Below are 13,547 nucleotides of genomic sequence, written 5' to 3'. Positions count from 1 at the left end.
GCCAGAACCTTAGTTGCTACATTCTGGTTAAGATGTAGGCTTGGACTTCCTGTTGCACTTTCAGGCATATGTTTTATATCTGTAGTCTGATAATGCTTTCCACTAATGACACATTTCTTCCAGATTCCTTCGAAGTATCAGCTTTATTTAAGAAGCCTTGGCTGTATTTACCGCCACCTTCTCCTATCTAAAGCTAAGTTTTTAAAGAAAATAAAAGGTGCTTTATAAGAGGTGAAAACGTGGTGTGTGGTACTTGGGAATGTACAGTATTTGGCCATATAGTTTCTTATGACTTTCAGGGGACAGAATCCATTCTGAATGTTTTTTGGGTCGTTTTTTGTGCACAACGGTCTTCTCTAGTATATCATGCACTTAGAGAAGTTTATGTTCATTTGTCCAGAGCTAACCTCTGGAGGATCACCATCATGTAACGGCCCTTCCAAACTCGGCTTCATTCATTTATTAAGAACACCTATTTGGTAGCCACAACATGAGAGGCGCTGTGCCAGTCAGTACTGGCAATACCAAGGCCAAGTCCTGGAGTTCTTGGCTCACTTTGACATCTTTAATTGGCATATGTGAAGGTGTTAGAATTAAATCAAGTACTTACAAAAGTTAAAATTTTTACTACTTGAATTACATAGATAGTGTGCATGCAAATCTGTTCCCAGAAAATTTTGGCTTAATGACCCAAAGTATTTTTATTTATTAGAATGGCTTATCATGAAAGACTGGTTCCAATAAAGAACAGCAAATGTATATAAATGTATTCTTAAATATAGTTAAAATTATTTTCAGTTCTTCAGAAAACCATTTTCATGCATGCTGATTTTCTCCCTCATAAGGCATTTATCCAAACTTTTAAAATTAGCAAACAATTCAGGGTGTGCGTGTGTGTATGTGCTTGTGTTTGTGAGCGTTGCTTCTATACCATCAAGGTGCTGCCTGCTCTTTGATGAGGCAAATTGATTTTTAACTTTGAGTTACTTCTTTTTGTTTTGTAGTGGGTCAGGAGTAAGAACAGATTCTGCATGATTATAGTTATTCTAAATTTTAATATATTCTTTTAAATGAAAATCAAAAATAATTTCTATAAGATACACCTGTCTTCTAAGCTCTGCATATATCCATGTGATTTTAAGACTCTGAATTAACCATGTGCATACATTTTCATCTTAATTTGTACATTTTTAAAGTTTCAGGATGTGTATATGGAGAATTTCTAAGAACTAAACATTTAGCTAGATGTTAAGAGAACTTATGAAAGAATGGATGTATTGACACTATTTTTCCATGTTTTTTGTCTTCCTCTTATGTCTAAAGTTTGTTTAGTACAGTGAGTTCTTATTACTTAAAAGATAAACTTTCCCAAAGAGAAAAATGTTTTATACCTTACTGACCACTTAGTTCAGATCAAACTTGACCTGGCACAGAGGATTTCAGATTCTTGCTTTGGTCCAGAGCTGAAAATATGCATTTGAAGGCCTGTCACTACCATATTTCTCACCTATGCATGAGAATGCCTGGTGGCATGAAAGAAATAGTTAGAGGCCGATTTAGTGTAAAAAGAGAAGGGAGGTAGTGAAGGTCCCGTTAGTCTGAAGCAAGCATGGGCCTTCCTGCCCACCCCCCGACTCTAAAGCAAATCTGGCTCAACCTCAGCCTCAGTGTCTGGGAATCTAGAGCCCTTCCCACCCTGTCAGTTACTTCTGACATATTTCTTTCCTCTAAATGTTTCTCTTTCTGCTTTAATATATAGTGTGTTAATAGAATTGTTGATGTACAATAGAGTCCACAGATCAGAAGATGGTTGCCATTGATAACAGTTGTGGTTCCCAAGAGGACAGGGCAGCTGAGCCACAGGTGTGGGGGCACATGGGAGAGAAAGCCCAGGGGTCAGTCATGAGGTTGTCACCGTACTTGCTGCAGGAGGGAGCAGGTGAGGCAGACTTAGAATTAGCTAGTTGGAACCACTGCAGGAGGTTCTGGGGCACAGGAGCGGTCCCTAGTTCTCTCTGTGTGATCAGAACAGGCAAGTGGATAGTGGGTTAGTGTGAGAGTCCAGGAAAGGGGCTTCTTGAGGCTGTGGGCTCGAGATTAGTTGGTCTGCATTTGAAAAGCCTGCTCTTATTATCTTTAGGAACTGGGTAACTCTGTGAGGGTTGGCACGACCTTAGATCTCAAAGCATCAGAATACAGAAACCAAAAAGGTGGGGTCAATACAACTAGGTTTCGCTCCCTATCTTGGTTCTTCCCTTTACGAAGCTGGATCAAAAGTATAGCCCCTTCATCGGTTTCTGCAAAAGTTCCAATCACATCAAGAATTGCGTTAGGCTTAAAGTGCAATATTTTAAGAAAGTTACAGGAGCTTTAAACAACCGTAGGTATTTTCTCTTTTCCAGACTTTCTCTACTCGTATTCTTTCCCTCTCCGGGGCAACCAACAATTCCCACTCCTTGCTTCTGGCAAGTCCAATCTTTACATTTAGGTCCTCAAGTTGTCAGCTTGCACTCTGCCAGGGGTTTTAAATACATTTCTAAGCATTAGTGGATCTCTTCTCCTTGATAAATGCTTCTGTCAACTGCTAAGAAAATAAAAATCGCCTATCTCACCCCGATAACATCGTAGACATATATGAACATCATACTGATAAGCTGGCCGGAGGAGAACTGAAAATAACAAGAGCAGAAAGTGATTTTATATTAACTGTGAAGTTGAAGGTGGGCAGTGTGGCCCTGTTGAATCCTAATGGGCAGTCTGGGCGGCAGTATTGATAAACACCTGGTGACTTTGCTCCCCGAGGCAGGATGTGATCTGTGGGCTTATGTAGAAGGAATTTATTGTAGAAGGAATCGTATAATCTAAATGCAATTTGTGTTACCATTTGCAGGGGGAGGGGTGGCAAGAACAGTTTGCCAGATAACATGGGAAAGGGCTGTTGGGTATACAAAACCCTGCCTGGTTCATAGCTGTCTCTATAACTCCGTAGGACATGTGCTGTTGGTTATCTTGGGCCAAGTGACAAACAGAAACATCCTATGGGTATCTTTAATTACCTGCTTTCCTAGGACATGTGTGGTGGTTAATTTTACGTGTCAACTTGATTGGGCTGCAGGATATCCAGACAGCTGGTAAAACATTATTTCTGGGAGTGTCGGTGAAGGTATTTCTGGAACAGATCTAGCATTTGAGTTGGTAGACTGAGTACAGATCACTTTTACTGTGTACATAGGCATCGGCCACTCCTTTGAGAGCCTGAAGGAATCAAAAGACTGAGGAGGGAAGGATGCACTTGCATCCTGTCCCGCTCCTGACATCAGAGCTCCCGGTTCATGGGCCCTTGGACTCAGATTGAAGGACACAGGGAGGGAGCCTGTCCTGGCTTCCCTGATGGTTCTGTTTCTCTGGAGAACCCTGACCCATACAACACGAGTAACTCGGAGTGAGGATTTCTGCTGTATGGATAAAACTTGTGTAATTTGTTTGCTGTGTTCCCTTGGGCCTGCCTGAGGCTCACAATCTCCGCATCTGTGAAATTTCACAGGAATAGTGTCTGTATCCATGATAGTGTGAATTACTCCAAAGGATGTCTTCAAAAGTGTTTAACCTTGAGCTTAGTACTGTTGGTGGTTATCATTCTCCGGCTAAATTGAACTTAAGTACAATCACAACCTAAATCTCAGGATAATGATCACTAATGCATGTCTGAAACTAATTGGCACAATATTTGTTACAACATTCAGACATCCTGAAGACAAAAGAAATTAGACTGAGTTTATTTTTAAAAAATGTGTTGGTCTGTATTCTTGTCTGCTACAAACTTTTGAGTTCAACTGGGGGAAAAATCAGTTTGAAGGGGTTGAAATACTCTTCTTGATGGAAACAGGGCTGCTGATTATTGTTCAGGTCTCATCACAATCTGATGCATGATGAATGGTGCCACAGGAAACAAGAGAGGAGGGGGAGAGAGAAAGGGGAGGGGAAGAGAGAGAATGCCTAGTGTGGCCATTAGGAGTTCTGGAGGAAGAGCTGCCAGAGTCTTCTCTGATTTACATTCAAAGAAATCTGGAATTTTCTGCTCAGGCATCTTGATTTTGCCATGGCTACTTCCTTCTTATTCCTAAGTTGTTATCAAACACGGTTAAGCTCCCGTAGTGCACAGTGCAGAGCAAGTAAAGAAGGGCCTGTCGTGGGACAGCTTCTGCCTTCAGGCCCTTCTTTATCTTTTAACCCACAGCCTAAGATTACTCAGAAATATAATATCATAGTATAAGTGTAGATAAGATGATACTTCTGGGCCTTTCCTTCATTATTCTGCAATGTAAGAATAAGTCATATTAAAGAGTAAAATTATCAGTGCACTTGAGGCTGATCACTGCCGTCAGGATGTGGGATAGGGTGGGAAGCAGAGGACGAGATAGGCCCATAACCCATATTCTATTGGTTCTGAGAGATTGAATATACAAATGGACAAAATCAGACCATATATAAAAATAGAACTTTGACCTGCAACCTGAAGCCACTGGCTCTGCAAACTAACCCCTTATCTACAGTAAACAGTCCAGGAGGTAAAACAATTTAACTTCTGTAAGAATTGGCTCAAAATGCCCAGGACCTAACCAATAACTGATAGCTTCCCTAATTTTTGCTTTTTTGTCTAACTTAGGACCAACCAAAGAAAGCCAATATACCCTCCTGAACCAATCACAGAGCACATCTAATTAACCCGCCTAAAATTCCCCAATAGCCTCCAATCAGGGCACTCCTGAAACCTTCCCTTCCTTACACTATAAAGCTTCCTCACTCCTCTGCCTGGCTTTCTACCAGAATGCAAGTGATGCTCTGACTCCTTTGCTATAACAAGTTCAGAATAAATATCCCTCATTTTCCTCCTGTGGTTGGTTTTGAGTGTTTTTCACAGCTGTAGGAAGGACAGGAGGGCTGAATATGAATGAGTCCATGCAACTCCTTCCCCACCACCAGGGGAGGAAGCAGTGACTGCCATGCTGGCCAGTGGGTTTGTGTGTGAGCAGGTGAACCTAAAGACCTAGGTATGTATGTGGGCAACCAAACCTCACATGTGAGCAATGCAATGAGGGACTGCAGGTAGAAATGGCAAAAACAATAGCACAGCCCTCCCAGAATGACTCCTGGGCATTAGGGTGGAAAGCCAATAGTCTCAAAATACCACCGAACGCAAACTGGGCAGTATTTTCAAGTCTTCAGTGTGTGGCTGTGGGATTTTAAACCATTACTGACTTTAGCAATTTTATGACAATATTCCTCTAACATTTAAACTGCTTTTGACATAGCTTTGAAATTCATTTAAAAGGATTTTCCCTCTGCCTTAAGAACATCAAAGCGTGGCTTCAGGCAGAGGGATAACTTCACAAGAGTGAAGCTCAACTGGGAAAAGGTAAACTCACAGGGGAAGGGAAGTTACCAGAAGCATCATCCTGGAGAACAAAAGCAACAGGAGCTGCTAACGACAGAGCATTTTCACTCAATTTCACTTGTCAAAAGCAACTACAGAACGATACAGTTGTGATAAGACCTAACAGGTAGAACAGATCTCCCGAACTCACTGATTTCCAATGTTAATTGAGCTGTGTTCCTTCATTTACCTCATTGTTCCTTATTTGTGTACTATTAGCTACAAAGGTCATTGCTGACATGCTGGGAGCCCTCACTGCCTCTTTAGGAAACTGGAGTCTCCCTGGACTAGTGGATCTTACTCATGCCAGCTCATTAGAACCATCCCACTTCAGACCAATTAAAGCATAACCTCTCAGTGTATTTTTAAAAATAGCTCCCCAGGTGATTCTAATGTGCACAGAGTGTTGAAAAAACACTGTCCTAGGAGCAAGGTTTCCTTGACAGTAAATATCACTTTGAATTGTACTCACTTTGTTTGAGGGTTGTCAGCATTTAGAAAAACCACTTTAACCTTGTCCATTTTAAAGCCATAGTAACATGGATGTTACAAATGGACTCTCCAGAGCCTTGCCTCGCTTCCTAAGTGTGGGGTGACTCAGGATCCAAGGGTGGTGGTTGGGGGAGGTCACCAGACTTGGAGTAATGGAACAGTGGGAGAAGAGCAAAGTAGAAGGGGGGTTAGATCAGAAATTTCAACAGCCCTGGAGGAAATAGTCAGTTTTTGGCACAGTTTTTCTGCTGTATTTCATAGTCTCTGAGTCTTGAGTGTCTCCGTGTTGCTGCTTCTCACTTCCCCTTTTCTCTTCTCTCTACTATTCACTTTCAGGAGTCACCTCTCCATGGTGGGTGGTACAAAGAAGCTTTCTCTCTTCTTTAAGATATTCTTCCAAAGGAAGACAATTCTTCTAATAGAAATTCAGGAGCCAAGAATTAAAATCCTCTGGCATTTATAAAGTACTTGAGTAAGCAAATCTAACTATTATTAAAAGAGATATGAACATTCAGTTCCCATTGGAGGCTGGGCTCTGGTAGAAGACTGGAAGATTTGGAGAACTTTTTGATTCCATTTTTGCAATATTTGGTCACTCAACCCTTAAACTTTCTCCCACGCTCCAGCCCTGCCTTTTCAGCTGCCAACTCTATCTCTGCTTCCGGATGTATGTTTGGTATCTCGGTTACACCATTTATGCTTCAACGTCAAGGGCCATTCTCTATACTTGGTACATCTGTGTTCTGGATGGTTACACAGGAGTCGCAGCAAAGGCTAATGTAGTGCGTGATGGCAGAGGGAAATGAGGAGGGGAATGATTCATTTCTCTTACCTCAGGATAAACACATGGTGTTCTTAATCTCTTCTACTCAAAGATAACTGTTAGCCAATTCTAGTCACAAGACATAATTAGGGGACTTACTATGTCACAACCTTTATTTTTCTGAATTTCACACAATCTGGAGCTGATCCCTGGGTAAATGCCATTCTGATTCCATTAAGGTTAAATTTCAAGCAGACAGTAAAGGGCAAAGGAAGAGCTGGAAGTAATTGCAGAGAAGAGCACACATCTGCTCCACCAGAGTGTCCGTCTTGCTGCTGCTATTGAAACGGATTAATCCTTTCTCAGAGCTGGAGGAGCAGCTTGAATGGTAGGAAGCTATTAAATGATGAGATGAGTCCACTCTGGAGTGGAGGCTAAAAATGAAGGTGCCCAAATTAAATCATCCCAATAAAAATGCACTTCTCTACTTCTCTGGAATCAGCTTAAGTTTTCTTGCTAAGAACATAAAACACTGACCTTTATCTCAGACAAAAGCTTTAAATGTAAGTAACTGGGATATTTAAAAAAAATGACATGTGCTTCACTATAGTAGAACAGTAACCACATTAACCTCTATGCTTAGGTCACTCTCTAGAAGTAAGGTGTGAGTTTAAGGTCATTTACAAAGTCCTTCAAGCCTTTGAAGAAACACTGGGTTAGTTTATGGTTTAAGGGCTTTTGTTTTTACTTGATAATGCCAATAGACAAATATTTTTAGTGCTTTATCAACTGGAATGGCCTCAGGGATCTCTCCATTGAAGACTGCAATGACTTTTTTTCTCAATCAAGTGTACAGAGTTTTTGTGTATTTTTGTGTCTTGTAGATCCAGAGACAGAGGTCTAACCATGGTGGTGTAGATAATACTATTGGAGATACTACTTTACTAGTTTATGATAATCCACCATTATCCAAGAAGATCCAATTTTGTCTAAATGGGACCTGAATTTTTCTTTTTTAAAAGGCAGAAGCAGTATGAAGCTTTTAATTGCAGAAATTAACTTTCTTTTTAATGTCATATTTTAAAGTTGGCCACCCCAAATTTGACACAGATTTGTTGCTCTACTCACCCAGTCATTTTGAATGTGACAGCCACACAGTGCACACACTCACTCAGTGATGTCTACCACCCCCACTGGCTAGTACAGCGAAGGTGTCGTTGTTCACACATGCAAATTCCAGTCCACTCTCCTTGGCTACCAGGTTACATCGATGTCACACAAACAAGAATGTTAATATAACATCCTTGTTACAGTAACAATGGCTGGACTTTTCCTGGACAGACCTCATATATGCACCACTATATTCCGAGCAATGTTATTTACAGTGGCCAAGACCTGGAAATAGCCTATTTAATGTTTTTAATAGAAAGGACTCATGACATTCTTCAGATTAGGGTTTTTAACTAATAAATTATGTGGTATCACGATTCTGAGAGCATCAGTAAAAACATTTAAATGGGATGTGGCAGAGCTAAAGCTAAAATTAATCGTCCTTTTATTTACCATCAGCACTCTCTGTAAACTAATTATGCATTAAAAATCATTTTACTGCATGTTTTGTAATGAATATTACTGTGAATCTGCATTAAAATCATTGTTAATTCAATATGATGATTATTCAATGAAAGCCTGTAGATCCCAAGATATTAATTTTCTTATTGATTTGCACATTCAATCTGTAGCAGACACATATATTAATAGTCATGTTGGTTTATATCAGGCTCATTGACTTTTATTAAACACTTCTAATCTGCTAAGTACTACATACATGATAGGAGACAGTCTTTGTTTATTTTCAAGGTGCTTTCCTAGGATTGAATAATAAAGACAGCTCCAGCAGGGCTGGCACCGTGCCTGCTCTTAATCAGGCTGCCACCCCTCCCCTCCTCCTTCCAGGTGGGGAGGGGAGCGTGGATGACATTTGCTGCTTGGGGAGGTAGGAGGAGAGCACAGGTGAACAAATGTGTACCTCCTTCCTGGGAACAACTTCTTCAGCTGTCATCTCTTCTTTAGGAAAGTCATTTATTTGGGGCTGTGCAGTCATTTAGAGGACATTTTTCTGTGGCTCACCTCGGGATGACTTTGCAAAAGCAAGGAACCCTGGAAACGACACAGGCTGAGTTTGGCCACAGCTAGAGCTTCGTGGCAGATGGCAGCTATGCAAGACAAGAGGCTTGGCTGTGCGTAGGTTCACTGGCCACTCTGGTCAGCGAGAAGATGCTCAGACATCACAGGAATTCCCTCCCTCCCTCAAGGCCACCTTTGTCTGCTGGAGAGTTAAATACGCTGAAGGGTTTTCCCTGAATAGCCTTAATTCTCCCCTGCCTTTCCTTTCATCAACTCCCAAAGGTCTAACTCCACCTGGATTCGTGCCTTTGTCCTGCTTCAGGGTATCTCCCTCAGTGCTTATTCAGGCAATAAAATCTCCTTCTTTCTCCTGCTATTTAAGGGCAAGAGCTTTAAAAGGTTCAATTCCAGGCTCTTCCTTATGCGCCAGCTCTGAAATCTTGGACAAGTATTTAAACTCTATTAGCCTAAGCCTCTACATCTCTAAAATGAGAATGATTACAACTGTGACTTCTACCTGAACCTATTCCCTTTAAGACCTTGCCTTTGGGATTCAGAGTACTTCGAAGAAACTAAGACACACACAGTTGGGAAATTTCACTAATATTATTATATCTCTCAGAAGATGGGAGATAGATTATGACTGGTTCAAGTTCATACAGAGCAGCATTATATAGATGCATTCCTACCCAATAGAACAAATCTTCTCCATACTCTTCCCTCCCTCACTTCTACTCCCTATGTAATAATAGGCATTCTCTAAATAATTGCAGTCAAATGGGAAGTTACTCCCCCAATGTCTGGAGTGAAGTCCAGCTTTGAGTTTGGGACCAATGGGTCTACCACTTACTTTTACTTCATGTACAAATAAGGCTTGAGGCAGTAGCACTGAGTTCCACCAGATGGCCACAAGATTCTATAGAGAGGAAAGATGTAGGAGATAGAATAATAAATTGGGGTGATGAAAAGGGTAAGAATATAGACAGTGGTTCAGCTGAAGGCTATCTTAAAGAAATTCAGGGCCTCAGAGGTTGTACGTACACAACCTTTCATGGCGCCCCTGGAATATTGTCAGATGCATGATTCAAATACAAAGGAAATGTTCAAAGTTTTTCTGTGTATCAGGTTTGTTCAAAACTCATTTGAATATTAGGACTTTTGTGGTTACTATAATAACTCTTGATATCACCAAACTTTTCATCACCCGCTTTTTAAGTTCACTGACAAATACCATAGTGGCTAATGTATTATGGGTGTTCAGAAAATGTTAGTTTTATTATTACAGATGTCATGCACATGAATGAGTATTGCCATACAAGAAGTATGACCTCTCTAAATGCTTGATGAGCCTACTCAAATTACTCTAGTATCCTTACGGAAAGAGTTGCAAGTAAGTTAGATATATACATCCAACATACTTAATCAACATTTCCTGCACATGAACTCTGCCTCAGTCACCATCTTCAATGGTGGCCCAGCAGCCTTGGACGGCACAGAAATCTGACAGAGCCGAGTGATAATTCTGTGCTGTGACTGCTTCAGCAGAGCCACAGTGCTGTTTCTCTCTTCTATTTCCCTTCTGTTGATTTTTACCAAGTGCCGGAGGGGTGGGTGTGAACACTCCCTGTGTCTCTCAGACTGATTAGAGTGGAGGACATCCGCTAGAAGGGAGAGGGCAAGTTAAACTGTGGCGTGAGCAAGGAATGTCCACATCTGCACCAGGCTCAATTATAGTTGAAGGTCATACCCTTCCATGCCAGATCAAAATTTATAAACTGTTCATCCTTGAAATGTGAGCATCTGAGTTTGTAGGAGGCAAGGGAGGGCTTCACATATAGTTACAATACAGAAAGTCTGTGGAGCTCAGGAGCCAGATGTTTATGTGAGTGAATTTAAAGTAGCATCCACGAGAACTGTCAACAAAACAGCTTTGACTCTCTTGATTTCCTTTATGTTACCAACTAACCCAGTAAATGCTACTGTACCTTGGGGTAGACCAGGACAGGGGCCGATTAGTAACCCTCGGTGTCCTTGCTGGTGGATGACAGCGCCATGTGTCTGAGTGGCTGAGAGCAGTTATTAGGCATTCAGATAGATCATTAGCCACCTAATGGCTTAGATCTTCTAAGGCATAACTTCTAAGCATCTTCCTCCACCTTGCTGGGGCTTGAACATCAAGACACAAGCCATAGAAAAATCAAACAGAGAGAAATTTACATGTTCTGTATCAAGACTCTGTGGCTCTTGTTTTATACACTTGACTCAAACAGCTTTGATTCGGGATGTTTTGATGACTATCTTTCTAAAGAGACGAAACCTCCTTATATGCAATTGTTCTACAGCTTTAAAGGAAATGCTGTCCCACCATCTCACCAGTTCCTTTTCCCCAACTCTAATTAGACAAATTGTTATACAAACAGATGTCTTTTTACACCAAAATCTACTTTGCTTGGGAGCTCAAATTTTTCTCAGTTTATATGCCAGTGGGGTGAGAGAAACAGCTTTTGATGTTACCCAGAAACATTTTGTGCTGTCAGAATGTGAGTGGAAAGGCAGACTCATCAATCAGGTTCCTTTGCCTTCATGCTCCAAGGAACAGAGGAAAGGCCCAGAAGGGACAGCACATCACAAGCCTTGGCTCTATCCCTCATGGAACTCTTTATCTTGGCTAAATTAATTCCTTTCCCCAGGACACACACTTCTGGCGGTGTCCCCTCCATAACCGTGATAAAAACAATAGGATAAAAAAGATTCTCCTCTGCAGAGTTTTATTTGATCTTCAAAACAGTCATGAAAGAAATAAAGGTGAAACTATGCTCTTCCACTGGGCGAATACTCCTATCTCAAAGCCACTGGGCTGACAGTAATTCATTCAGTCACCCATTTACTCATTCACATACATGTGCACATGAAATAACAACTCTTCCTGCTGCTCTAAGTGCCAGGCACTGCGTTGTGCTTCTACAGACTGATGGCTAAAGACAGATTGAGCATTGCCCTCAACAGCTGGCAGTCTAGTTAAGGAGACAGACATTAATTAATTAGTAATAAAGGTTGATCATTTAAAGTCATGATAAACTTATGATTTGAAGAGAAATTAAAAGAATATGTAGGAAAAGTTTTATGAAGGATTCCTTCAAGAAATGAATTTTGGGCCTAGTCTGAAAAACATGTGGGGTTGGACCTAGGGCAGAGGAGGTAAAAGAAATATCTGAGCTAGGAGAAAACTCAGGAAGATTTGTGATCTCGAAAAAGACCAACGTGGCAGGAACTCAGAGAAGGACAAAAATGAGACAGGAGACAGGCAAGGTGTCAGATTGAGAACAGCCTTGCATGTCATGTTCGTTTTCTTTCTTCGCCCCAAGAGCAATGTGAGAACATTACATATTTTATTTGAAAAGACACATGACTGGATTCTCATTTATAAAAATAAGTCTACCCAACTGATGATGTTCTCTTACATTGATATTTTTGTCTCTTTCTTCCTCTCTCTCTTCCTCTCTCTGTAAATAGCAATGAAAGAAATGTCCTCAGGTAAGAATAAAAAAAACACGTCTGGCTATAAGCTGAACAATCATCAGGAAGGATCAAAAGTTGATGGGAGAGACAGTGAGCAGGCATTCTCAAGTCACGTGTGTGGAAGGGAAGACTGGGTTTGAACTAGGTCTTGGCATGGGGATAGAAAGAAGGGTTCTGATTTTACAGATATTTAGAAGATAAAGTTTAGAGTTGAGTATCCACAGCATCTTCCACCTTAAGTACCTGGGTGGAGTTCTCTCCAGAGACACCTCCCACCCCAACTGCGAGAACTGACAGTCCAACACTGTCCTTGGGGTAACCCCTTGGTCATGCTCTGTTTGGAACCCCAAGCACCAGATGTAGGGGCAGCCCAGCTTCACCTACTAGCAGACAGTTAGAAACTCTGGATCCATGTGAGGCTCACAAGAATGAGGTTTCATAGCTTCTTAACTCCACACCTGCAGCTTTTCTGCATCTGAAAGTCCCACCCTGTTATACAATCTCTGAAGCAGGAACATCCCTTCACTTGCTCAAGGTTGGCCTGGGATTCTGTGCTCTGGCTCTCTTCCCCCTTCCTGTGCTCTTGGACCAATGCCGCATTCCCATCTCTTACGTGCATTTTCACCTTGGCCCCTTCCTTCCCGGTGGTTTATAATTCACTCACTGCTCTTTCAGAAATGTCTCCTGGCTGCTGCCCTCTGCCCTGCTTCCTGCCCTCCAAAGCCAGCAGCCCTCACTTGCTCTCTCCACTTGCCTGCTCCACGACTCACTGCACCCTGTTTCCTGGACCTCACCACGGATCTCATCATCATCAGAACATGTTTCGGAATGATCTCAGCATGTGATGTCAGTAACTGCTTTCTCCTTTAAAACTCTGGATTCCATGGCGCTACTGTCTCTCGCCCTCCTCTGTTCTCTCTGATCATTCCTTCTCACGATTCTCAAGTTCTTCTGTTATAATTTCTATTGGCCCAAGGTTCTATCCCAGGAGCCCTTCCAGTCTTATGCTGTGACATGTGCTGGGGACCCTACTGCTCCATTGGTTTTGACCAACGCCCACATATCAGTACCCTCAAAAGGGAATTTCTAGCCTATAATTCAATCTTCAATGCCTGGATTTTTTTTTTTAGTGTTATGAAACACAACAACTATACCTGAGCACACACCACAAAAATAACCAAAACCAAACCAAAAAACAAAACAGCCACCCCA

Source organism: Artibeus jamaicensis, unplaced genomic scaffold (assembly GCF_021234435.1).
Source record: "Artibeus jamaicensis isolate MK-2021 breed Jamaican fruit bat unplaced genomic scaffold, CSHL_Jam_final contig_3176, whole genome shotgun sequence".
NCBI lineage: Eukaryota > Metazoa > Chordata > Mammalia > Chiroptera > Phyllostomidae > Artibeus > Artibeus jamaicensis.
Note: the sequence above shows the minus strand (reverse complement) of the source record.